The sequence below is a fragment of the Suncus etruscus genome, chromosome 4 (genome assembly GCF_024139225.1).
Source record: "Suncus etruscus isolate mSunEtr1 chromosome 4, mSunEtr1.pri.cur, whole genome shotgun sequence".
NCBI classification, from domain to species: Eukaryota; Metazoa; Chordata; class Mammalia; order Eulipotyphla; family Soricidae; genus Suncus; species Suncus etruscus.
This window is the reverse complement of record NC_064851.1, coordinates 41,139,811-41,164,942: the sequence shown is the minus strand read 5'-3', so window position 1 is coordinate 41,164,942 and position 25,132 is coordinate 41,139,811.

Here is a 25,132-nt window from a genome sequence, read left to right as displayed (position 1 = left end):
TAAGGTTTTGTGCTTTTATTGTTTTTTTTGCATAGGCACAGTAAGTATTGGGGAAACTAGAAAGGGAATTCCCTTGACCTAAGAGATACAGGCTTTAGAGTAAAGCAGGATCTTTGGACTTAAATTTTTGTGCTTAGAGTAAAGATTTGTAAAGAATAAAATCACAGAGGAAGTGGGTGCTGAGAGATGTTCGGTTGCACTAAAGCAGTCACTAGTAATTTCTTACCAGTCTATATGTTCAAACAAGTTACATTAATAGTATTCCCTATCCTTGAATTATGTTTTTTTGTATGTAGAATGTCCATTTTGTACTCTGCCCTTTCGCACACCCCTACAAAAGCTCATTTTTCTCTTTAACTCTCTCACTCCCTACCATCATTACTCCACAGTTACCCTTGTTAACTTCAGTACTGCAGAGTCCTCAGTCACAGACCAAAGTGGTGCACTGGAGTTAACACCACCACCCCCAACTATCTCAAAAGGCATAAAATGGACACATATGTCTTTTCAACATTCTATGAGCTATAGCTCTTGCTGAATATTTTCTTATACAGTGACTATTTTCCCCATTTTCTTTATATTTTCTTCTCTGTTCAATAGGGAATTTGGTGAAAGAGTCCCTCAGTTTAATTCTTATGTTTGAACCAAATCATGGGTATTGTTGGACGTGTTTTATGCCCCCATGTGCACCGATAATGCCACGTGGCTTTATTTCTTGTTTGCATAGGCACATTAAAATGGAAAAATACTATTCATACAAATAAGTTCTTATCTAATAGAGATGGGAACACACAAATCTTGTAGTGCAATGGGACCTTACACCCTGAACATTGACATAATGACCTGGCACAGGCCTCAGAAGAATGGGCATTCTCCATTCACCCCTGATCTAGGGAAGTCATCTACTTAACATTCAAGGTTGTCTATAACATCACTTGGAAGCAATCCTCTACCAGGAAGACCCTACCACTGCTCTGACATCGACCTACTCAAAAGAGACTTCCCTTAACACTGAGAAGACTTAACCACCACAACAACCTACTTACTGGACAGGGCTTTCTGCATTGCCCTTTAATGGTGAGGTGAAACAAGAGGACACTCCGCACCATCCTGACTGCAATGTAGGATATGTAGATTCCAGGATCTTTAATACAGAAACATGATACCAACAAAAATACTGTGTGAAAAATAAAAGTGTAATGGCACTACAGACAATGACTTGGATTGGACAAACTAGTTTGCCTGGAGCCTAGAGTTGGTCTTATGCCAGGAAACTTCAGGGGTAGGGTCTCCTTGTATTTAGGCCAAGGCTTTTTCTTTCCATGTCCCTCATATTTTTGTGGGCCTATGCAATCAATATTTGCTACTTTAACACTGTTTTTACTGTGCTCCTTTGACTCTAAACCTTAAAAAAAAAACTACTTAAACTTTTGATGTTAACTTAAACTAATATGCATTTGCATGTGCATGAAAATGTAAAAAAAAATACTATGCCTTCAATGTTTAAGCAGTCACATAAATTTCATGGCTTTAGATTGTTTTGCGTAACGCCAAGAAATGTTATAATGTACTACAAAGTAATTGTACATGGGTTCTGTTTTATTTTTCTTAATGTTCTTTGACTCTAAGTTCAAAATTTAGGCTTCAGCAAGGGGATTTCTTCTGAGAACTCTGTTTATGGTTGATTGTCCTTCCACCTTGTCCTCTTTCTTTGCATCATTGTTCTCATAATTAAAAATAAAAAAATTAAAAAAAATCGCAGAGGAAAACTTTAGATGATTGATGGGGCTATATGCTGTATAGGACACACTGAGAAACTGAGGTTTAAGACACTTGTTTTCTAATTTGGCTGTTCTATGAACTAGATATATATTTTTGGTTGATAATTCCACCATCCTTAACTTTTTAAACTTGAAATGTGAAGAAGTAGTAACTACTAACATCTGATCACTCAAATATTTATTTTACTTCTATTCTAGGTCCAATTTTTACTTGTTCTTTTTTCATCTGAATGAAGGCACCACTTTATCTTTTATTTCTTTTAAAATGTTTAACTATATCTTGGGTTAGATTGTTTCATTTGTGCCAAAGTCTACATTCTTATCTTTAGGTAGTAAATTTTGCATCAAATAACTAACTTAGACTCAAAATTATTTTATTCCAGGTAGGCTTGATTGATTCAAACAAATCAATGTTTGTTTGATTAGTTCAAACAAATTCACTCTGAAAATCTGGCTCATAAAGCTTTGAAAACTATGAGAACTTGCGAAAATAGGACAGAGCAAAGACACAAATGACTGTCCTTGATATACCCAGTTGAAGTTTATAGTATTCTAATTACAGCAGACCTGAACCTTTGGTGAGCTGGAGTAATTAAACTATTCGGTGGGAGCAAATCATTACCCATAGGAGATGAATTTGCCCTTCTAGGATGTTGATTAGGGCCCTGAGAAAAGAAATTTACTTAATAGTGCCTGGGAAAGTAAAGGGCATTTTCTTTCCAGAAAGTTGCTTGTTCATACAAAATCAAGTCTGATGTTTCTTGTACTGTGAACATTTTATAATCACTTCAGTTTTAATGAATAATTTGGATTTATGCAAGGAGAGTGAATGAGTAGCCTTAGGACAGGTAAAAAGAAAAACAAATACCAGAGCAAAGATCTTCCTTTTGGGAAGGAGAGGTGATAGATTGCTATAGTTCCCTTAAAAATGTCATGAGATTGTTCAATACAAGTACATTTATTTTGTTGTAATAAAATGAGGGAGGAGGGAATGTTGTTTTATAGTTGGAGGATAAGGACTCCATGGCTCTTTATTTTATTAAGAACAAATTATTGCTATTTCACTTTCTTTTACTATGAAGTCAAATTCTATAGGTATCCAGCTTAATTTTGTTAAAAGATGAGTCAATTTTCCCTTCATTTGCAGTAGTTAGAGGTAGTTTTCTGATAAAGCTACAATCTAAATCAGATTTAAAAAACAAACAAACAAAAAACAAAAAAACAGAAAATAAAACCCTCCCAGGTTCCATTTAGAGATACTGAGAGTGTCCTGAAACCTGTCAAGGTTCACTCTACCCAAAGCACTTGGGAAAAACATAGCCGATTGGAAGTACTGTCTCTGCCTACTAATGTTACCAATAGTATGATCCTCCCCTTTTCACAGATACACTAGTGAAAAGCAAAGGCCATTGTAATTTTCCTCTTACAAAATACATATTTTAATTTTTTAAATTTTACTATAGAATGTTAGTGTACCTACAAGCTGATATCTATGAGTTGGTGTGAATTGAAAAAAAAATTTAGGGGCCGGTGAGTTGGTGCTAGAGATAAGGTGTCTGCCTTGCAAGCGCTATCCAAGGAAGGACCAGGGTTTGATCCCCTGGCATTCCATATGTTTCCCCCAAGCCAGGGGCAATTTATGAGTGCTTAGCCAGGACTAACCCCTGAGCATCAAATGGGTGTGGTCCCCAAAAAACAAAAAAAAAGTGAATTTGAAAAAAATTTATAGAAAGTAAACTTTATTATTTTGGATTACTTTACAAAATCAAATGGAATGTGGACAGGCTGAAGATTCAAGGCATTTAGGCATGAAAACCTGTGTCAATTGGGTCAAGTATGTATTTTTTTTAACTTGGTGAAACTTGATCATCTTCAGATAACAGGGGTAAAGAAAAAAGATTTAGGAGTCACATAATTAGAACCCAGATTTCAACCTAAATTTGAAAGTAAAGGTATTTTCCTCTTTCTCTCCAAGAATCTTAAAATCTATTTGGATATTACATAATAAAAAGTGATATGCCATATTATACATCAGTTACTAATCTATCAGAACAAATGCTTCAGAATAGAGCTGAAGCAAGATTCTGAAGTTTCTTTCATTGGGCTTCTTTTGTTGCTATATTTGCAGCATTCTTCAAAATTTTTTGTATCTGTGAATTGACACCTATCCTAAATACCAGTTCACATAATAGCAGTTTTAGTCAAGGTGGTAAACCAGTGGTTTTCTACATTTCTACTCTTAAAACAAGTCTGTGAACTGGTGGTTGAAGACCATTGTTGTCTTCCAGGCAGAATACCTGGAAGAGAAGATTAAAACTGCAGGAGTAGTTGGGATTTGCTAATCAGAACAGTGATTAATATTGATGAATATAAGAGTCCAGATGAACAATCATGACCTGGCTTACTTTTTAAATAATTTTTTAAATGGTTACAAACATGTTAATAATTGGGTTTAAGCCATAAAATACTCACCTGCTTCACCAGTGCAACTTTCCTGTTACTATTGTTCCCCCCATTTCCTACTTCTCTACTCCCTACCTGTCTTCAAGACAGGCAATATATTTCTCTCATTATTGTTGTTATGGTAGCTGTTAATGTAGTTATTTCTCTATTTGCACTTACCAATCTTAATGATAAGCTTGTTATCATGGACTAGTCCTTCCAGCTCTTATCTCTATTGTCTCTGGGTGTTATTATTATGCTGTCTTTTATTTTTCTTAAATCCCACAGATGAGTGAGTCTATTTGTGCTTATCACATTTTTTCTGAATTATTTCACTAGATATAATAGTCTCTAAATCCATCCATATATAAATCAATTTCATGACTTCATTTCTTCTAATAGCTGCATGATATTCCATTGTATAGATATACCACAGTTTCTTTAGCCACTCATCTGTTGTTGGACATCTGGGTTGTTTCCAGATTCTGGTCATTGTAAATAGTGCTATTATGAACATAGGAGAGCAGAAGGCATTATTGTATTGTGTTTTTTGTGGTCCTTAGAATAAACTAGTGTTTTACATACTTTCCATATTTTCTCATTACTCTTCATGTGTCTGTAATTTCTTTTTCAATGCCCTAAAGAAATAACTAAATGATCTAGGTTTTAATTGGTTAGATACAAATAAATTATTAATATGTATTTGGGACATAGTATTTATATCTTAATAAGACATTTGGGAAAAATACTACAAGTAAATTAAAAGACAAAGATCATATTTTTTATTTTATCCTGTTGGATAGTTTATAAGTTCAGGCCTTATACTGTGCTTCATTTTTTGTTACAAATGAATTCAGATATTACTTTTCTAATTACAGCAATAATCAATAGCTAATCTTTGCAAAGATACTTTGTTACTAAGAGAAATGTACATCATCTTAAAACTATAACCTACCTTGCCTACGTATCTTGCTCATAGGATATCTGAGAATTGTCTCTGTATGTCCTTTGAAATTTTTAAATATTCCCATGTTCTGTGAACTTGGTTCAGGTTTCCTTGACACATAGTTTGGAGTCATGTGACTACAGTGATGAAATTTTAGGACTTATAAATAGCAATAATGGGTTTGGCTAGAGACTCATGCAGTCACAATTAAGGAATATCAAAGAGAGAAACTTTATATGATAGTTCTGTATGTATGATAGTTACATATAGGATTCTGGGGTAAAACTGGTTTAGGTTGACTAATAGTGAAGCAAAGTATGTTCAAGGTGATCTACTTTGTTGATTTTGACTTTTAAGAGAATGAAGAATGACAATCCTTACTTTTAGTCATTCTAAAGACTTTTATCTGCTTGCTGAAACTTAGGTGCTCCAAGTGGTTTTTGTGTTTGTTTTTAATGTATTTAATGTTTAGATTATTGGAGTAGAAAAATGAATCCCCCTTTCACCTAAAACTGTTTTTTCTATCTATGATAAATTTTGAACTTTTTGGGTTCTATTTTAATCTATACTGGTGGTGTGATGTCATTTCTTGTTTTATAGGAAAAAATATTGTTTTGGTAGAATTATGATATCCACAATAAGAGGAGTGTTTGTGTAACCTGATACTCTATACACATTTTGTAGATGAGGAGAAGCCAGGAAACTTGCCCTAGGATTGCGTTCATTGTAGGGAAGAAAGCTTTGTTTGATTGTAGTTGTTTTCTACATGATTGTTCTTTTCTACAGGGTACCTGTTTAAATAAGCCCCTGTTCCATTCATTGCACTTTAGAGGTCACTGGGTACTTCATTGTAAATTACCTTTCAAGGAACTTTAGTTCTCATCTTCTATTGAATTAGAGCTGACCTCAATTCCAAACATAGCAACACTTAGTCAGGATTTCTAACAACACTGAAATTCTATGAGGTTCAAGGAAGACACTTTCTAATATAGTTTCTTGGGGTCATTTTCCTAAATCAATGGTTCCTAATCTGTTTAAAAGCACATTTTTTTAAATCAGAATACAAATGACATCTTTTATTCTGAAAAGTTTGTATGTTCAAGCACACATGTGTGCATGCACAAACACATACACACACAGAGGTACACATATTTTAGAGAATTTGGTGAGCCTTCTGAGCCCGTTACTGCTGTAAGAATTTCTACAATTATAGTCAGGGGATATAACTCAGTGGCAGAGCATAAGCCTTTATGTGTGCTACCCTGGTCTATATCTATAATGATAGAAAAAAATAAGGACATTTATGAATTATAATTGTTTTGCTCTCTTTTTTGCTAATGTTTATAAATTTCATTTTCTTCAATTATTTTATTTATTTATTTTAGTTGTTTTCTACTTGATTGTTCTTTCCTACAGGGTACCTGTTTAAATTACCCCCTGTTTCATTCATTGCACTTTAGAGGTTCCTTTTATATTTTTGTTAGATTTATTAGATTTTTTTTTCTAACAAAAAATTAAATGTATTAGTAGTTTGTTTTCAAGATTATGAATAATCTTTGACAGTTTTTCTTGTAAAATGATCAATGGTTTATCAACTGCTTCCAAATTCAAATATCCTTCCTGGGACTTTGGAGGGAGGGCTTTTAAAAACAGACAGACCGGGGGCCAGAAAGTAACACAGTGAGTAAGATGTGTTAGATCCAGGATCCTTGCATGACAAATCCAGGTTAGATCTCCAGCACATTCCACCTGGTTCCCTGAGTACCCAATATTGACAAAGTTGGTGATGAACCACTGAAAATCCAAAGCTACCCATTTTTGGAGACATCATAAGAAATTTATAGAATTAACAAATTAGAGGTATGACTTTAAAATTTCTGATTCTTTGATTCTAATATATTTTCTTTTTTAAGTGTTATTTTATTAAGAATAACACTACTATGTAGGAAGTTCTAAAGAACAATAAAACAATACACATTACCAAATGTCAGCATGTTTTCAAAGCTATTTAAGATTAAATACAAGTATATATAGACAATCTCGGTTTATCATAGGTCTAAATGTTGTTTCTTAATTCCCATAAATTCCTTCTGTGTTAATTTATATTTATCTTATCTTTATCAATACAAGTACTTTTAGCCATATGTAACAAAATAAAGTATGAAATTACTCAGTATTTATGATCTCTTTATATATAGGGTATAGAGGAATGTATATATAAATATGCATATACATGTATATATAAAGACCATACACTATAGTGTAATGATAATATATACTAGATTTTTGAGAAGGGGAAAATTCATGATTTGTAGCATTTACTATTTTCCTGATATAGATCGTTCTGTTTGAAATTCTTTGATAAGTTTCAAGTTAAAGATAAAATGTTATTTGATATATAATTGGGCCCAATAGCACAACAGTAGAAATATAACTGATAAAGAATATATAGATTACTTCAGGACTGTAGGACATATCTAAATGTAATAAAATAGTGCAAAAGTGATGATGTTTAGTATTTATTTTCTTGGTATTAAATATATAATAATTTAATTATGTCTTTATTTAAATATTCAGAAAATGTTTAAAATCTTGCTGGCAGAGCAATGGTCCAGCTCTAATACTAGTTGCAAAAAGAACGTGATGCTACTGAATCTTCTCAGGTACACTGATTCCAGCTGACTGCTCTGGGGAATTCTTAGAAAGAAAATAGGAATATTTCCCTTTCTACCTGAAAACACAGCAGTCGACAGCTGCACCATCCAATATAGAAACAGCCCAAATCTACAGCTGAACTTCATCAAACTGCCAAGCAACTAACCATTCCAGCCCCTGGACTACTTGGCAGCCTAGAATTTTAGTAATGTCAGACCAGTAGAATCACAGCAAATTGTTGAGAAAGTTGCATAGAGATCACCAAGCTTATTGAGCTTAAAATATGACACAAAAGGATCATCTAACACCAACCAGCCCAGAAAATCCTTACACAATGACTTTAGATAAGACAATTAGCACAAGTTGACTTTTATTAATCTATTAATGTTTTGATTATTTCATTTGCCTCTGTATTGTACTTAACAATATGAAATAAATTTGTTTATGCCTGGAAGATTTATGGGGTGGTGAAGAGAAACTGGGAAAATTGGTGGAGGAAAGGTCACACTAGTGTTGGAACATTTCATGCCTAAAATAATTACCATATTTTTCACTCTATAAGACACACCTGACCATAAGATACAATTTTTTAAAATAATATCTTTATTTAAGCATCATGATTATAAACATGTTTGTAGTTTGGTTTTAGTCAAAAAAGGAACACTTCCCTTCACCAGTGCAACATTCCCACCACCAATAGCCCCCATCTTGCTCCTCCCCCAGCCCCTCCCTATATTTGAAAAAGGCATTCTACTTCTCTCACTCACTACCATTGTCATGATAGTTGTTAGTGTAGTTATTTCTCTAACTACACTCATCACTCTGTGGTAAGTTTTATATTATGGGCTGGTCCTTCTAGCCCTCATCTCTATTGTCTCTTGGTATTAATACAATAATGCCCTTTATTTTATAATTTCTTAGATGAGTGAGACTATTCCATGTCTATCTCTCTCCCTCTGACTTATTTCACTCAGCATAATAGTTTCCATGGCCACCTATGTAAAAGAAAATTTCATGGCTTCATCTCTCCTGACAGCTGCATAGTATTCCATTGTGTATATGTACCGCAGTTTCTTTAACCATTCATCTGTTAAAGGGCATCTTGATTGTTTCCAGATTCTTGCTATTGTAAATAGCACTTAATGAATATTGGTGTGCAGAAGGAATTTTTGTATTGTGTTTGTATATTCCTAGGAGTAGTATAGCTGGATGATATGGTAGCTCAATTTCCAGTTTTTTTGAGAAAGCTCCATATTGTTTTTTTATAAAGGCTGGACTAGACCTGGAAATTAAAAAGCTCACTACTGAGCAAATAGTGGATAAGAGATAAAATCAGAGAGGATATCAAAAGATTCCTGGAAATAAATGCAAATGAAACACAAATGATCAAAATTTGAGGAACATAGCCAAAGTAGCACTAAGAGGAAAATTTATAGCTTTGTAAGTATAGCTTTGTAAGGAAGGAAGGGCTTACAAAAATAACAATGACAAACCTTATAAGATTAGAAAATGATCAAAAAAAAAGAAACCAAAAATAGGTAAGTAAATAACAAAGTTTGAGCAGAAATCAATGAATTGGAAATCAAAAAAAAAAATCCAAAGATCAACGAAAGCAATAGTTGGTTCTTTGAAAAACTACACAAGATTGATAAACCAATAACAAAACTCACAAAAAAGGAGAGAGAAAAACTTAATAAACCAGGTTATAAATAAAAGGGGGAGATCACTACAGATAATTCAGAGATTCAAAAGTTAATTGGACACTACTTTGACAAAGTCTCTGCCACAAAACACGAAAACTTGGAAGAAATGGATAAATTCTTGGACTCTCGTAATATTACATGGTTAAACCAGGTTGATCTAGCTCATCTAAACAGACCCATAACTATTGAGGAAATTAAAATGGTAATCAATAGTCTTTCCAAAAACGAAAGCTCAAGCCCAGAAGGATTCAGTAACTAATACTTTCAAATCCTTCAAGAGAAACTACTACAAATCTTTTTTCAGGATCTTTCAGGAAATTAGAGAAACAGAAACACTTCCAAATAGTTTTTATGAAGCTAACACACAGAGTTTATAGATGCTCTCCTTCCCTACACTCAGGCTTTAGCTCCAGCAGCACTCACACCATAAGACCCCCTGTTGGGGAAAAAAACACGTGTCTTAAGGTACAAAAAATATGGCATGCTCTCACTGCCTCTTCCCATTTGCTCTTTGGTCTCCTGAAATTCTTCTGAGAAGGCCAAGAAAGACCCAGGAAAACTATCATCTAGAGACTCCAAAGCAGATAGGTACCCTCTCTCTTTGTGAAGGGGGAAGTGTCTGACCTCTGCTCTGTGCTGAGCCACAAGGAGAAAGCCTGAAAAAAATCTCTTGCTGCTGCTGCCCTTTTGCTCTTCTATCTCCTAAAATTCTCCTGAAAAGGCCTACAGAGACCCAGTGAAACAGTCTCCTAGAGACAGAGGCTCCAGAAGAGTGGGGACATGCTTTTTTTAACTAATAAACCCTACTATAACAAGTAGAAAAAACCGCACTACAAGCGTGACAGTGTGACAGTGGAAAAACTCACAGGCAAACACTATGCACAGAGAATAAATATGGTAGCTCTGGTGAACAAAAAATACCAATCATATGATTAATCTCTCAGATAAGAAGTTTAGAATAGAAATATGGAGGTTCCTCATAGAAATTAAAAAAAGCATAGAACAAGCTAGACAGAACATGAAGATAGATATCAGAAAACTCCAAACTGAAGTATTAGGTCTGAAAAACTGAGTAGATGAATTGAAAACCTCAATGGAAAGCCTCTCCAACAGGATAACAGCAGCCGAGGACAGAATCAGTGAACTAGAAGATGAGATGCAGAACAATTCCATACATCAGAAGAGATTGGAAAAGAATCTTAAAGCAAATGTTTAATAGAAAAAGTACTCAAAGAATGTGAACAAATGAAAATAAAAGTCTTTGATAAACTCCACAGAAACAACATAAGAATCATTGGAGTTCCAGAGGCCCAGGAAGAAGATCCCCAGGAAGAATCAATAGTCAATGACATCAATACAGAGAAACTCCCAGAGCTAAAGACTGCATGCAACCAAATCCTGCATACCTAAAGAGTACCAACTAATAGAGACCTAAAGAAAAGCACCACAGACACATCCTAGTAACAATGACGAATCCCACAGATATTGAAATAAAATACTGAAAGCAGCAAGATCAAAAAAGGGAAATTACATTCAAAGGAGCATCTTTAAGATTTATAGCACACATCACAAGAAACTCTCAAGGCCAGAAGACAGTGGTAGGATATTGTGACAAGACTGAATGAAATAGATGCTTCGCCTAGAATATTGCACCCAGCTTGACTCACGTGAAGGAAAGGTACATAGCTTCAGATATACAGATAAGCAACAGCTCAGAAATCTTACAGTTGCAAAACCAGCCTTAAAAGAAAAATGTAAAGGTCTACTTTAAGACAAAAAAGACCAACAGACACACCAAACTTATACAAAAAGATGACAGTAAATCCCATAACAATAATCTCCCTCAAAGTCAATGGACTAAAAGCACCAGTCAAAAGACACAGAGTGGCAAAATGGATCAAAAAGATGAATCCCAGAATTTAGAGGAAAGGCTTTCAGTTTTTCTCCATTGAGGACAATATTTGCCTCTGGCTTGTGGTAGATGGCCTTAACTATATTGAGAAAGGTTCCTTCCATTCCCATCTTGCTGAGAGTTTTGATCAAGAATGGGTGTTGGACCTTGTCAAATGCTTTCTCTGCGTCGATTGATATGATCATGTGATTTTTATTTTTCTTGCTGTTGATGTTGTGTATTATGTTGATAGATTTATGGATGTTAAACCAGCCTTGCATTCCTGGAATGAAACCTACTTGATCGTAGTGGATGATTTTCTTAATAAGGCATTGAATCCTATTTGCCAGAATTTTGTTGAAGATCTTTGCATCTGCATTCATCAGCGATATTGGTCTGTAATTTTCTTTTTTCGTAGCATCTCTGTCTGGTTTAGGTATCAAGGTGATGTTGGCTTCATAAAAGCTATTTGGAAGTTTTCCTGTTTTTTCAATTTCATGAAAGAGTCTTGCCAGGATTGGTAGTAGTTCCTCTTGAAAGGTTTGAAAGAATTCATTAGTAAATCCATCTGGGCCTGGGCTTTTGTTTTTGGGCAGACATTTGATTACTTTCTTAATTTCCTCAATAGTAATGGGTGTGTTTAGATATGCTACATCCTCTTCATTCAGTCGTGGAAGATTATAAGATTCCAAGAATTTATCCATTTCTTCCAGGTTTTCATTTTTAGTGGCATAGAGTTTCTCAAAGTAGTTTCTGATTACCCTTTGAATCTCTACCATATCAGTAGTGATCTCTCCTTTTTCATTCCTAATATGAGTTATCAAGTTTCTCTCTTTTTCTTTCTTTGTTAGTTTTGCCAGTGGTCTATCAATCTTGTTTATTTTTTCAAAGAACCAACTTCTGCTTTCGTTGATCTTTTGGATGGTTTTTCGGGTTTCCACTTCACTGATTTCTAATCTCAGCTTTGTTATTTCCTTCTGTCTCCCTATTTTTGGATCCTTTTGTTGAGCGCTTTCTAATTCAATGAGCTGCGTCATTAAGCTATTCAGGTATGCCCCTTCTTCTTTCCTGATGTGTGCTTGCAAAGCTATAAATTTTCCTCTCAGTACTGCTTTTGCTGTGTCCCATAGGTTCTGATAGTTTGTGTCTCCATTGTCATTTGTTTTCAGGAAGGTTTTGATTTCCTCTTTGATTTCATCTCGGACCCACTGATTATTCAGTCTGAGGCTATTTAACTTCCAGGTGTTAAAATTTTTCTTCTGTGCCCCTTTGTAGTTCATATATAATTTCAGGGCTTTGTGGTCAGCAAAGGCAGCCTGCAAAATTTCTATCCTCTTGATATTATGGAGGTATGTTTTATGTGCTAACATGTAGTCTATCCTGGAGAATGTCCCATGTACATTAGAAAAAAATGTGTATCCAGGCTTCTGGGGGTGGAGTGTCCTGTATATATCTACTAGGCCTCTTTCTTCCATTTCTCTCCTCAGGTCTAGTGTATTCTTGTTGGGTTTCAGTCTGGTTGACCTGTCTAGTGTTGACAATGCCGTGTTGAGGTCTCCCACAATTATTGTGTTGTTATTGATATTATTTTTCAGATTTGTCAACAGTTGTATTAAATATTTTGCTGGCCCATCATTCGGTGCATATATGTTTAGGAGGGTGATTTCTTCCTGCTGTACATATCCCTTGATTAATACAAAATGTCCATCTTTGTCCCTTACAACTTTCCTAAGTATAAAGTTTGCATCATCTGATATTAGTATGGCCACTCCTGCTTTTTTTTGGGTGTTGTTTGCTTGGATGATTTTCCTCCAGCCTTTTATTTTGAGTCTATGTTTGTTCTGACTATTCAGGTGCGTTTCTTGTAGGCAGCAGAAGGTTGGATTGAGTTTTTTGATCCATTTAGCCACTCTGTGTCTCTTAACTGCTGAGTGAAATAAGTCAGAGAGAGAGAGAGAGAGAAAAACGCAGAATGGTCTCACTCATCTATGGGTTTTAAGAAAAATGAAAGACATTCTTGCAATAATAATTTTCAGACACAAAAGAGAAAAGAGCTGGAAGTTCCAGCTCACCTCAGCAAGCTCACCACAAAGAGTGATGAGTTTAGTTAGATAAATAACTACATTGTGAACTGTCCTAATAATGAGAATGTATGAGGGAAATTGAGAACCTGTTTAGAGTACGGCGGGGGTCGGGTGGGGAGGAGGGAGACTTGGAACATTGGTGATGGGAATGTTGCACTGGTGATGGGTAGTGTTCTTTATATGACTGAAACCCAAACACAATCATGTAAAAAAAAAAGAATTATAGGGATCCCAGGGGGGGGGAAGATGAATCCCATGTTAGCTGCCTACAAGAAAAACACCTGAATAGTCAGAACAAACAGACTCAAAATCAAATGCTGGAAGAAAATCATCCAAGCAAACAACACCCTTAAAAAAGCTGGAGTGGTCATATTAATATCAAATGACACAAACTTTAGACTCAGAAATGCTGTAAAGGACAAAGATAGACATTTCATACTAATCAAGGGATATGTGCTACAGGAAGAAATCACAGTACTAAGCATATATGTACCCAATGAGAGACCAGAAAAATATCTAATACAATTATTGACAAATTTGAAAGAAGAAATCAATATAACACAATAATTGTGGGCGACCTCAACACTGCCCTGTCACCACTTGATAGTGAAAAGGGAAGCCATCACTACCCTGCCCCCACTAATAACTGGTATTACCTTGGCAGATGTCCCGCCCTTAAGGAAGTAATCACAACCCCGCCCCCACCAATAACTCTTATTACCTTGGTGGATGTTTCTCCCTTAAGGAAGTCATCACTACCCCGCGCCCACTAATAACTGGTATTACCTTGGCGGATGTCCCGCCCTTAAGGAAGTCGTCACTACTCCTTCCTTCCCCTTCTCCCTTCTTAAGATATATAAGAACAAACTTAGAACGCCAGGAGGTCCTTTGCCCCTGTTCGGTTCTGAATAAGCAATGAACCCTGGCCGGCCAGATTAAAGAATCCCACTTGAGCTTTTGCCTGAGTGACTGTCTCTTCATTACTCCATGTCAGAGCAGTATCTGGACTGCTGAACCTTTCATTGGCGAGCCAGCCAGGAGTCCTTGACAGACCCGGACTGGAATGGTGAACCAACCACTCGGTGGGTTCTAAGCAGTGTGTCTTGTGTTGTTTATCGTAAATTAATGTGTGTTTAAAATAGCAGTGTGTTTTGTGTTGTTGGTCGTAATTTGATGTGTGTTAGAAATAGAAATAGGAAAATGGTAGGGTGACCTAGGACCTGAGAGTATCCACTTGACATGGACTCCGGGTGGTAGAGAACTGACGGGTTCAAAAACTATAGGTCACGACCCTGGAGGCGCCCCAGGAGCTCAATTTTTGCCACAGCGGGAAGACGTTCCCAGGCTGCCATGGTGAACCCTATTTCTTTTAATTGGAGATCTTTGTCTGTGGTTCTGTGTTCCGTGTTTTCTTTGTTTGATTTGAACATGGAGGGAAACTCTAAAAAAAATGCTACCTCTCCTTAGGCCAGAAAAATTGTGTTAAACCAGCTTTGTTATTCTAGGGATATGGCAGAGGGTGATGGAGATTGTAAACTCCAGATTTCTCAATGGCCATCGGGATAAATTTTCCCTGGAGAATTTCTGGACTTTGCAATCACCCAACTTTCCTGCCATGTGTTAAGGCCAGAAAGAAACTGGACTAACTGGCCGCTTTTTGGCTGAAGAAAAAAAAAAAATGGTGCTTTTTTTTTTTTTAACTCCCCAGCCTGGAGTTTATCTGGAAAAAAAAAAAAAAGAAATTCACCTAGCCCCAGGGCAATGGCTATAGTCCTCCCAGACTCACCTGGCTGGAAAATGTGGGTGTAGGCAAAGTAATTCCAGTGGGTCCTTTACATATCAAAGAAGAATTTAGTTAATGGTTTGGAAGTCAGAAAGAAAGAAAAAAAAATTTAAGCATTTAAATTTCTAACTTAAAGGTTTCTTAAAATGAACAGTTGGGTGAAAAATGTTGCAAATTATTGTGGTTGGCCTTTTGAAACAATATTGTTAATTTTGTGAATGCATGTTATTGTTACAGTATCTCAATTCCATGTCAAGTTTATCCCACAAAACTTAATGATGGATTTTAAGGTAGCTTTAATGTGAAAATCTTGATGGTACTAGGTTGTGAATACCTAAAGAAAAAGGAATCAATAAAATCTGGTCCCTCTAAATGCAAAAATATTCAGCAAAGTAATTCCAAATTGGCAGCAGACAATTTAAAGCTCTGTTTCTAGGGCCCTAATGCTAAGTTCTAGGCTGAGTTTCATGCACATGGTGGTTTTTAGCAGCAAAATCACTCCTAAAGGATGAGTGGAGAAAAAGTTAAAAAAAAAAAAGAAGAAGAAAAGAAGGAGCCGGAAAAATAGCATAAAGGTAGGGGGTTTGCCTTGCATGAAGAGAGGAAAGTGGCTGAATACATAAAGTTTAAAAATGTGCAAAAAATTTAAGAATGTATACTAGAAAAAATCTGTATAATCAAACTAAATGATTATTATTGATATGCCTTTAGGTTAACATAAAAGAAGTGTAAATGTTTTTAAGCATGTTATAGTGTTGTCATGCTATTGAGTGAAGAATGGGGTAATAAGAAATCTTATAAACATCTAAAAACGATAATAATAATGAAAGCTATTTTTAAGAAAAATAGTCAAAAATTTAAAAAGAATATTTAAGGTTCAGTTTAAAAGTTTTTGAAAATTGATGATTGTTAATTATAAATTCTTTAAAAGTCTAAATCTGCCAGAAGTAGTGAGCATTCTTCTTTGCAAAATTAATTTGTGTAACGTAAATTGCTGGTGCCTTCTGCCTATAAACTGAGGCCAGAAGACTAAGTAAACTACTATTTTCTATATGGTTAAGTAATATTTGCCTTTTCTCTTTTTCTAGAACCTTTCAGTACCATTTTATGTCACAGCATCATGTTGCTTTGCACAAAATACAAGCAGATGGCTTTCCTCTCTGCATGAGAAGTAATCCCCATGTAGGCAGGAAATCCTAAAATTAGTGAGGGGACCCCAAAGCCCTCTTTCAGAGGAATAATTGGAATTGAGGTGGTGTGACAAGCAGGCACCCCTAAGCATTTGGCTGTAAAGACTGGAAAGATACCAAGATGAATGGACTAAGTAAGGAAATTAAAGATTTCCTAGGAGATTCTGGAGCAGCACTAACTGGCCAAAGCTTGTGGGCCCTGCTCTCACCCTCCATCCTCAATCTCAAGAGAAGAGGATTCAAGGTCAGTCTCTTCCAAATCTGAAGAGAAGTGGAACAGACAGGCCACCTCTGGAAGTTCCTGCAAGAGGGTGAGATGCCCACAGCCATTCAAGATCATCACGCTGAACTGACCAACTCATCAGCCAAACCTGAGTGACTGTGACATGATAAACGAGCTGTGTCTATTACTATCCTCAGAAAAGCTCTGTAAGTAGTGGGGGTGCCCCAGAGGGAGAATTCTCCAACAATGCTGTATATTGTGCAAAGGGAAAAAGCCAAAAGTTATTTACATATCTGGCAAGATACAAGGAAAAGGTAAAGAGAAAAACTATTTTTGTAGCTAATTAAAATTCTAGTGGGCCTAACTTAAAACCCACTTCTTTGAAGTAACTTCTGTGAAAATGTTCTTACTAGTTGTACTAGACCAGATCATAAATTTCAAATGCAAGCATTATTCTGACTAAAGTAACTCAAAGCTGTTGGCTTCATAAAAGCTGTTTGGGAGTGTTTCCATTTTTTCAATTTCATGAAAGAGCCTGGCTAGGAATGGTAATAGTTCCTTTTGAAAGGTTTGAAAGAATTCGGAAAACCGGCTAAGCTTTGCAAGAGCTGGCTCCCTGTGTGTGACACCAGGCGGGGAAAATCCGCGAAAGTACACTGGCCCAGTGGGGCTCAACTGTGAAAGACTGTGAGTGTGACCTGTCTATGTCTGTCTACTGTCCTCTTGCGTGAAACTCTTGCGAGTGGGGCAAAAAGAGCCTCCAGAAACCTCGCTCGCCCAGACGCCATTTTCTGGGAGGGACTTCAGAGCATGAAAACCGGCTAAGCTTTGCAAGAGCTGGCTCCCTGTGTGTGACACCAGGCGGGGAAAATCCGCGAAAGTACACTGGCCCAGTGGGGCTCAACTGTGAAAGACTGTGAGTGTGACCTGTCTATGTCTGTCTACTGTCCTCTTGCGTGAAACTCTTGCGAGTGGGGCAAAAAGAGGCTCAGAGGAGCACGGCCGCGTAGCGAAGCGGAGCGGCCGTGCACTCTTTCTAAGGAAAGAACTCCATTGCAACAAGAAGGAAAAATCACACTAAGAATGGCGCTATATCACAGAAGCAAACATTTCTCTCTGGACTGTCTTCTCTGTTGCATGCTCAGGCCTAAGATTTGACCCAGTGTGAGGCTTCATCCACGGAGGACTCCCCTCCCTTAGAGGCAAGTCAGCCCATCCAGAAAGGGAGGAGCCAGAGGAGTGTGCTGCCTACATCATATAGACAATGAATACCACCACAACACGTAGAAAAACCCACAATACAAGTGTGACAATGGGGAAACAATGCAGGCCAGCATCAGACATAGAGAATGAAGATGACAATTCTGAGGACCAGATAATGACTGAACAACTAATCAACCTCTCAGATAAGGACTTTAGACTAGCAATATGGAAGGTGCTCAACAGACTCCAAGAAACCATGGATCGAGTTGAACAGAACACTAATAAGAACCAAGAAAATATGAAGGCAGAAATGACAAAACTCCAAACTGAAATAACATGCCAACTAACAGGACTGAAAAAGTCAGTAAACGAAGTGAATGACAAAATGGATAAGCTCTGGGACAGGGTATCAGAAGCTGAGAATAGACTTGGTGCTGTGGAAGATGAGATACATAACAATTCCATACAGCAGGAGAGATTGGACAAAAAACTTAAAGCAAATGAGCAGACAATGGAAAAATTAGTCAAAGAATGGGAACAGACGAAAATAGAAGTCTATGATAAGATCAACAGAAACAACTTAAGAATCATTGGAGTCCCAGAGACCCAGGAAGAAAATTTCCAGGAAGAATCAATGGTCAAGAACATCATTAAAGAGAAACTTCCAGAGCTAAAGAATATATGTGATCAAATCCTGCATGCCCGAAGAGTACCAACCAAAAGAGACCCCAGAAAAACCACCCCAAGACACATCCTAGTCACAATGACAAATCCCACAGATAGAGACAGAATTCTGAAAACAGCAAGATCAAAAGGGGAAATCATGTTCAAGCAAGCTTCCCTGAGATTTACAGCAGACCTGTCACCAGAAACACTCAATGCCAGAAAGCAGTGGTGGGATATTGTGACAAGACTGAATGAAATGAATGCTTCACCCAGAATACTATACCCAGCAAAACTCACTTTCCGGTTTGATGGAAGAATACATGGTTTCACAGACAAAAAACAGCTCAGAAACTTCACAGACACAAAACCAGTCTTAAGAGAAAAACTGAAAGACCTAATCTAAGACAAGACTACCCAAAAGACACACCAAATTTTGAAATAAAGATGGCGTTAAATCCCAGGACAATTCTTTCTCTCAACGTCAACGGACTAAATGCACCAGTTAAGAGACACAGAGTGGCTAAATGGATCAAAAAACTCAATCCAACCTTCTGCTGCCTACAAGAAACGCACCTGAATAGTCAGAACAAACATAGACTCAAAATAAAAGGCTGGAGAAAAGTTATCCAAGCAAACAACACCCATAAAAAAGCTGGAGTGGCCATACTAATATCAGATAATGCAAACTTTATACTCAGGAAGGTTGTAAGGGACAAAGACGGACATTTTATATTAATCAAGGGGTACGTAGAGCAGGAAGAATTCACTCTCCTAAACATATATGCACCGAATGAGGGGCCAGCAAAATATTTAATACAACTGTTGACAAATCTGAAAAATAATATCAACAACACAATAATTGTGGGGGACCTTAACACGGCTTTATCAACACTGGACAGGTCAACCAGACTGAAACCCAACAAGAATATACTAGACCTGAGGAGAGAAATGGAAGAAAGAGGCCTAGTGGATATATATAGGACACTCCATCCCCAGAAACCTGGATACACATTCTTCTCCAATGTACATGGGACATTCTCCAGGATAGACTACATGCTGGCACATAAAACATACCTCCATAAGATCAAGAGGATAGAAATTTTGCAGACTACCTTCGCTGACCACAAGGCTCTGAAATTATTTGTGAACTCCAAAGGGACTCAGAAGAAACACTTTAACACCTGGAAGTTAAACAGCCTCATGCTCAATAACCAGTGGGTCCGAGATGAAATCAAGGAGGAAATCAAAAGGTTCCTGGAAACAAATGACAATAAAGACACAAACTCTCAGAACTTATGGGACACAGCAAAAGCAGTACTGAGAGGAAAATTTATAGCTTTGCAAGCACACATCAGGAAGGAAGAAGGAGCTTACCTGAGTAGCTTAATGACACAGCTAATAGAACTAGAAAATGCTCAACAAAAGGACCCAAGAATAGGAAGACAGAAGGAAATAACAAAGCTGAGAGCAGAAATCAACGAAGTGGAAACTCAAAAAACAATCCGAAAGATCAACGAAAGCAGAAGTTGGTTCTTTGAAAAAATAAACAAGATTGATAGACCACTGGCAAACCTAACAAAGAAAGAGAGAGAGAAACTTGATAACTCGTATCAGGAATGAAAAAGGAGAGATCACTACTGATATGACAGAGATTCAAAGGGTAATCAGAAACTACTTTGAAAAACTCTACGCCACTAAAAATGAGAACCTGGAAGAAATGGATAAATTCTTGGACTCTTATAATCTTCCACGGTTGAAGGAAGAGGATGTAGCATATCTAAACACCCCCATCACCATTGATGAAATTAAAACAGTAATCAAATGTCTGCCGAAAAACAAAAGCCCAGGTCCAGATGGATTCACTAATGAATTCTATCAAACTTTCCAAGAGGAACTACTGCCAATCTTGGCAAGACTCTTTCATGAAATTGAACAAACAGAAACACTTCCAAATAGCTTTTATGAAGCCAACATCACCTTGATACCTAAACCAGACAGAGACGCTACCAAAAAAGAAAATTACAGACCAATATCACTGATGAATGCAGATGCAAAGATCCTCAACAAAATCCTGGCAAATAGGATTCAATGCCTCGTTAAGAAGATCATCCACTACGATCAAGTAGGTTTCATCCCAGGAATGCAAGGCTGGTTTAACATCCGTAAATCTATCAACATAATACACAACATCAATAACAAGAAAAATAAAAACCACATGATCATATCAATAGATGCAGAGAAAGCATTTGATAAGGTCCAACACCCATTCTTGATCAAAACTCTCAGCAAGATGGGAATGGAGGGAACCTTTCTCAATATAGTGAAGGCCATCTACCACAAGCCAGTGGCAAATATTATCCTCAATGGAGAAAAACTGAAAGCCTTCCCTCTAAATTCTGGCACAAGACAAGGCTGTCCTCTCTCACCACTCCTATTCAACATAGCACTGGAAGTACTTGCTATAGCGATTAGGCAAGAAAAGGATATCAAGGGAATCCAGATAGGAAAGGAAGAAGTCAAGCTCTCACTCTTTGCAGATGACATGATACTCTACTTAGAAAACCCTAAAGACTCTATCAAAAAGCTTCTAGAAACAATAGACTCATATAGCAAGGTGGCAGGCTACAAAATTAACACACAAAAATCAATGGCCTTTCTATATACCAATAGTAATAAGGATGAAATGGACATTAAGAAAACAACCCCATTCACAATAGTGCCACACAAACTCAAATATCTTGGAATCAACTTGACTAAATATGTGAAGGACCTATACAAAGAAAACTATAAAACTCTGCTCCAAGAAATAAGAGAGGACACACGGAAATGGAAACGCATACCCTGCTCATGGATTGGCAGGATTAACATCATCAAAATGTCAATACTCCCCAAGGCATTATACAGATTTAATGCCATCCCTCTAAAGATACCCATGACATTCTTCAAAGAAGTGGATCAGACACTTTTGAAATTCATTTGGAACAATAAACACCCTCGAATAGCTAAAGCAATCATTGGGAAAAAGAATATGGGAGGAATTATTTTTCCCAACTTTAAACTGTACTACAAAGCAACAGTTATCAAAACAGCATGGTATTGGAATAAGGATAGGTCCTCAGATCAGTGGAATAGGCTTGAATACTCAGAAAATGTTCCCCAGAGATACAACCATCTAATTTTTGATAAAGGAGCAGGAAATCCTAAATGGAGCAGGGAAAGCCTCTTCAACAAGTGGTGTTGGCACAATTGGATAGCCACTTGCAAAAAATTAAACTTAGACCCCCAGCTAACATCATGTACAAAGGTAAAATCCAAATGGATTAAAGACCTCGATATCAGCCCCAAAACCATAAGATATATAGAACAGCACATAGGCAAAACACTCCAGGACATTACAGGCATCTTCAAGGAGGAAACTGCACTCTCCAAGCAAGTGAAAGCAGAGATTAACAGATGGGAATATATTAAGCTGAAAAGCTTCTGCACCTCAAAGGAAATAGTGCCCAGGATACAAGAGCCACCCACTGAGTGGGAGAAACTATTCACCCAATACCCATCAGATAAAGGGCTAATCTCCAAAATATACAAGGCACTGACAGAACTTTACAAGAAAAAAACATCTAACCCCATCAAAAAATGGGGAGAAGAAATGAACAGACACTTTGACAAAGAAGAAATACGCATGGCCAAAAGACACATGAAAAAATGTTCCACATCACTAATCATCAGGGAGATGCAAATCAAAACAATGATGAGATACCACCTCACACCCCAGAGAATGGCACACATCACAAAGAATGAGAATAAACAGTGTTGGCGGGGATGTGGAGAGAAAGGAACTCTTATCCACTGCTGGTGGGAATGCTGTCTAGTTCAACCTTTATGGAAAGCGATATGGAGATTCCTCCAAAAACTGGAAATCGAGCTCCCATACGATCCAGCTATACCACTCCTAGGAATATACCCTAGGAACACAAAAATACAATACAAAAACCCCTTCCTTACACCTATATTCATTGCAGCTCTATTTACCATAGCAAGACTCTGGAAACAACCAAGATGCCCTTCAACAGATGAATGGCTAAAGAAACTGTGGTACATATACACAATGGAATATTATGCAGCTGTCAGGAGAGATGAAGTCATGAAATTTTCCTATACATGGATGTACATGGAATCTATTATGCTGAGTGAAATAAGTCAGAGAGAGAGAGAAAAACGCAGAATGGTCTCACTCATCTATGGGTTTTAAGAAAAATGAAAGACACCCTGGTAATAATAATTTTCAGACACAAAAGAGAAAAGAGCTGGAAGTTCCAGCTCACCTCAGGAAGCTCACCACAAAGAGTGATGAGTTTATTTAGAGAAATAACTACATTTTGAACTGTCCTAATATTGAGAATGTATGAGGGAAATGTAGAGCCTGTTTAGGGTACAGGCGGGGGTTGGGTGGGGAGGAGGGAGATTTGGGACTTGGGTGATGGGAATGTTGCACTGGTGATGGGTGGTGTTCCTTTTATGACTGAAACCCAAACACAATCATGTATGTAATCAAGGTGTTTAAATTAAAAAAAAATTATAAAGAAAAAGAAAGGTTTGAAAGAATTCATTAGTAAATCCATCTAGGCCTGGGCTTTTCTTTTTAGGCAGACGTTTGATTACAGTTTTAATTTCCTTCATAGTGATGGAGGTGTTTAGATAAGCTACATCCTCCTTAATTTACCATGGAAGGTTATAAGTGTCCAAGAATTTATCCATTTCTTCTAGGTTCTCATGTTTAGTAGCATAAAGTTTCTTAAAGTAGTCTCTGATTACCCTTTGGATCTCTGGAATATCTATTGTGATCTCCCCCTTTTCATTTCTAATATGGGTTATCAGGTTTCTCTCTCTCTCTTTGTGAATTTTGTCAATGGTCTATCAATCTTGTTTATTTCTTCAAAGAAAGAACTTCTGCTTTAGTTGATCTTTTGGATTGTTTTTTGGGTTTCCACTTCATTGATTTCTGCTTTCAGCTTTGTTATTTCCTTCTGTCTTCCTATTTTTGGTTCCTTTTGTTGATCATTTTCTAATTATATGAGCTGCATTATTAAGTTATTCACGTATCCCCTTCTTCCTTCCTGATGTGTGCTTGAAAAGCTATACATTTTCCTCTCAGGACCGCTTTTGCTGTGTCCCATAGATTCTTTAAGTTTGTGTCTTCATTATCATTTGTTTCCAGGAAGGTTTTGATTTTCTTTTTGATTTCATCTCCGATCCACTGGTTGTTCAGTAGCAGGGTGTTTAATTTCCAATTGTTAAAGTTTTTCTTCTGTGTCCCTTTGTAGTTCACATCTAATTTCAGAGTCTTGTGGTCAGAAAAGATAGCCTGCAAGATTTCTATCCTCTTGATTTTATGAAGGTATTTTTTATGTGTCAGCATGTGGTCTATCCTGGAGAATGACCCATGTACATTGGAGAAGAATATGTATCCAGATTTTTTTGGGTGGAGTGTCTCATACACACACACACACACACACACACACACACACACACACATATATATATATATATATAGTCTCGTTGATCTATCAAGAGTTGACAGGGCTGTGTTGAGGTCTCCCACAATTATTGTGTTATTATTAATGTCTTTCAGATTTCTCAATAATTGTATTAATAGCTTGATGGTCTCTCATTGGGTGCAAATATGTTTAATAGTCTGATTTCATCTTGATGCACATATCCCTTGATTAGTACAAAGTGTCCATCTTTGTCCCTTACCACTTTTCTGAGTATAGAGTTGGTGTCATCAGATATTTATATGGCCACTCCAGTTTTTTAAGGGTGTTGTTTGCTTGGATGATTTCCTCCAGCCTTTGATTTTGAGTCTATGTTTGTTCTGATTATTCAGGTGTGTTTCTTGTAGGCAACAGAACGTTGGGTTCATCTTTTTTGACACATTTTGCCACTCTGTGTCTTTTTTGTTTGTTTGTTTTATTTTTTGTTTTTTTTGGGCCACACCCATTTGGTGCTCAGGGGTTATTCCTGGTTAAGCACTCAGAAATTGCTCCTGGCTTGGGGGACCATATGGGACACCAGGGGATCAAACCATGGTCCTGATCTTTGGCTAGAGCTTGCAAGGCAGACACTTTACCTCTAGCGCCACCTCACCGACCCCCACTCTGTGTCTTTTAATTGGTGAATTTAGTCCATTGACATTGAGGGAGATAATTGTTATAGGATTTAATGTCATCTTTGTAGATAATTTTACTGTGTTTGTTGGTCTCTCTTGTCTTAAAGTAGACCTTTCAGTTTTTCCTTTAAGGCTGGTTTTTCATCTGTGAAGTTTCTGAGCTGTTGTTTATCTATGAAGCTATGTAGTCTTCTTTCATACCTGAACGTGAGTCGGGCTGGGTGTAATATTCTTGGTGAGGCATCCACTTCATTCAGTCTTGTCCAATATCCCACCACTGTCTTCTGGCCTTGAGAGTTTCTTGTGACATGTCTGCTGTGAATCTTAAGGATGCTCCTTTGAATGTAATTTCCTTTTTTGATCTTGCTGCTTTCAGTATTCTATCTCTATCTGTGG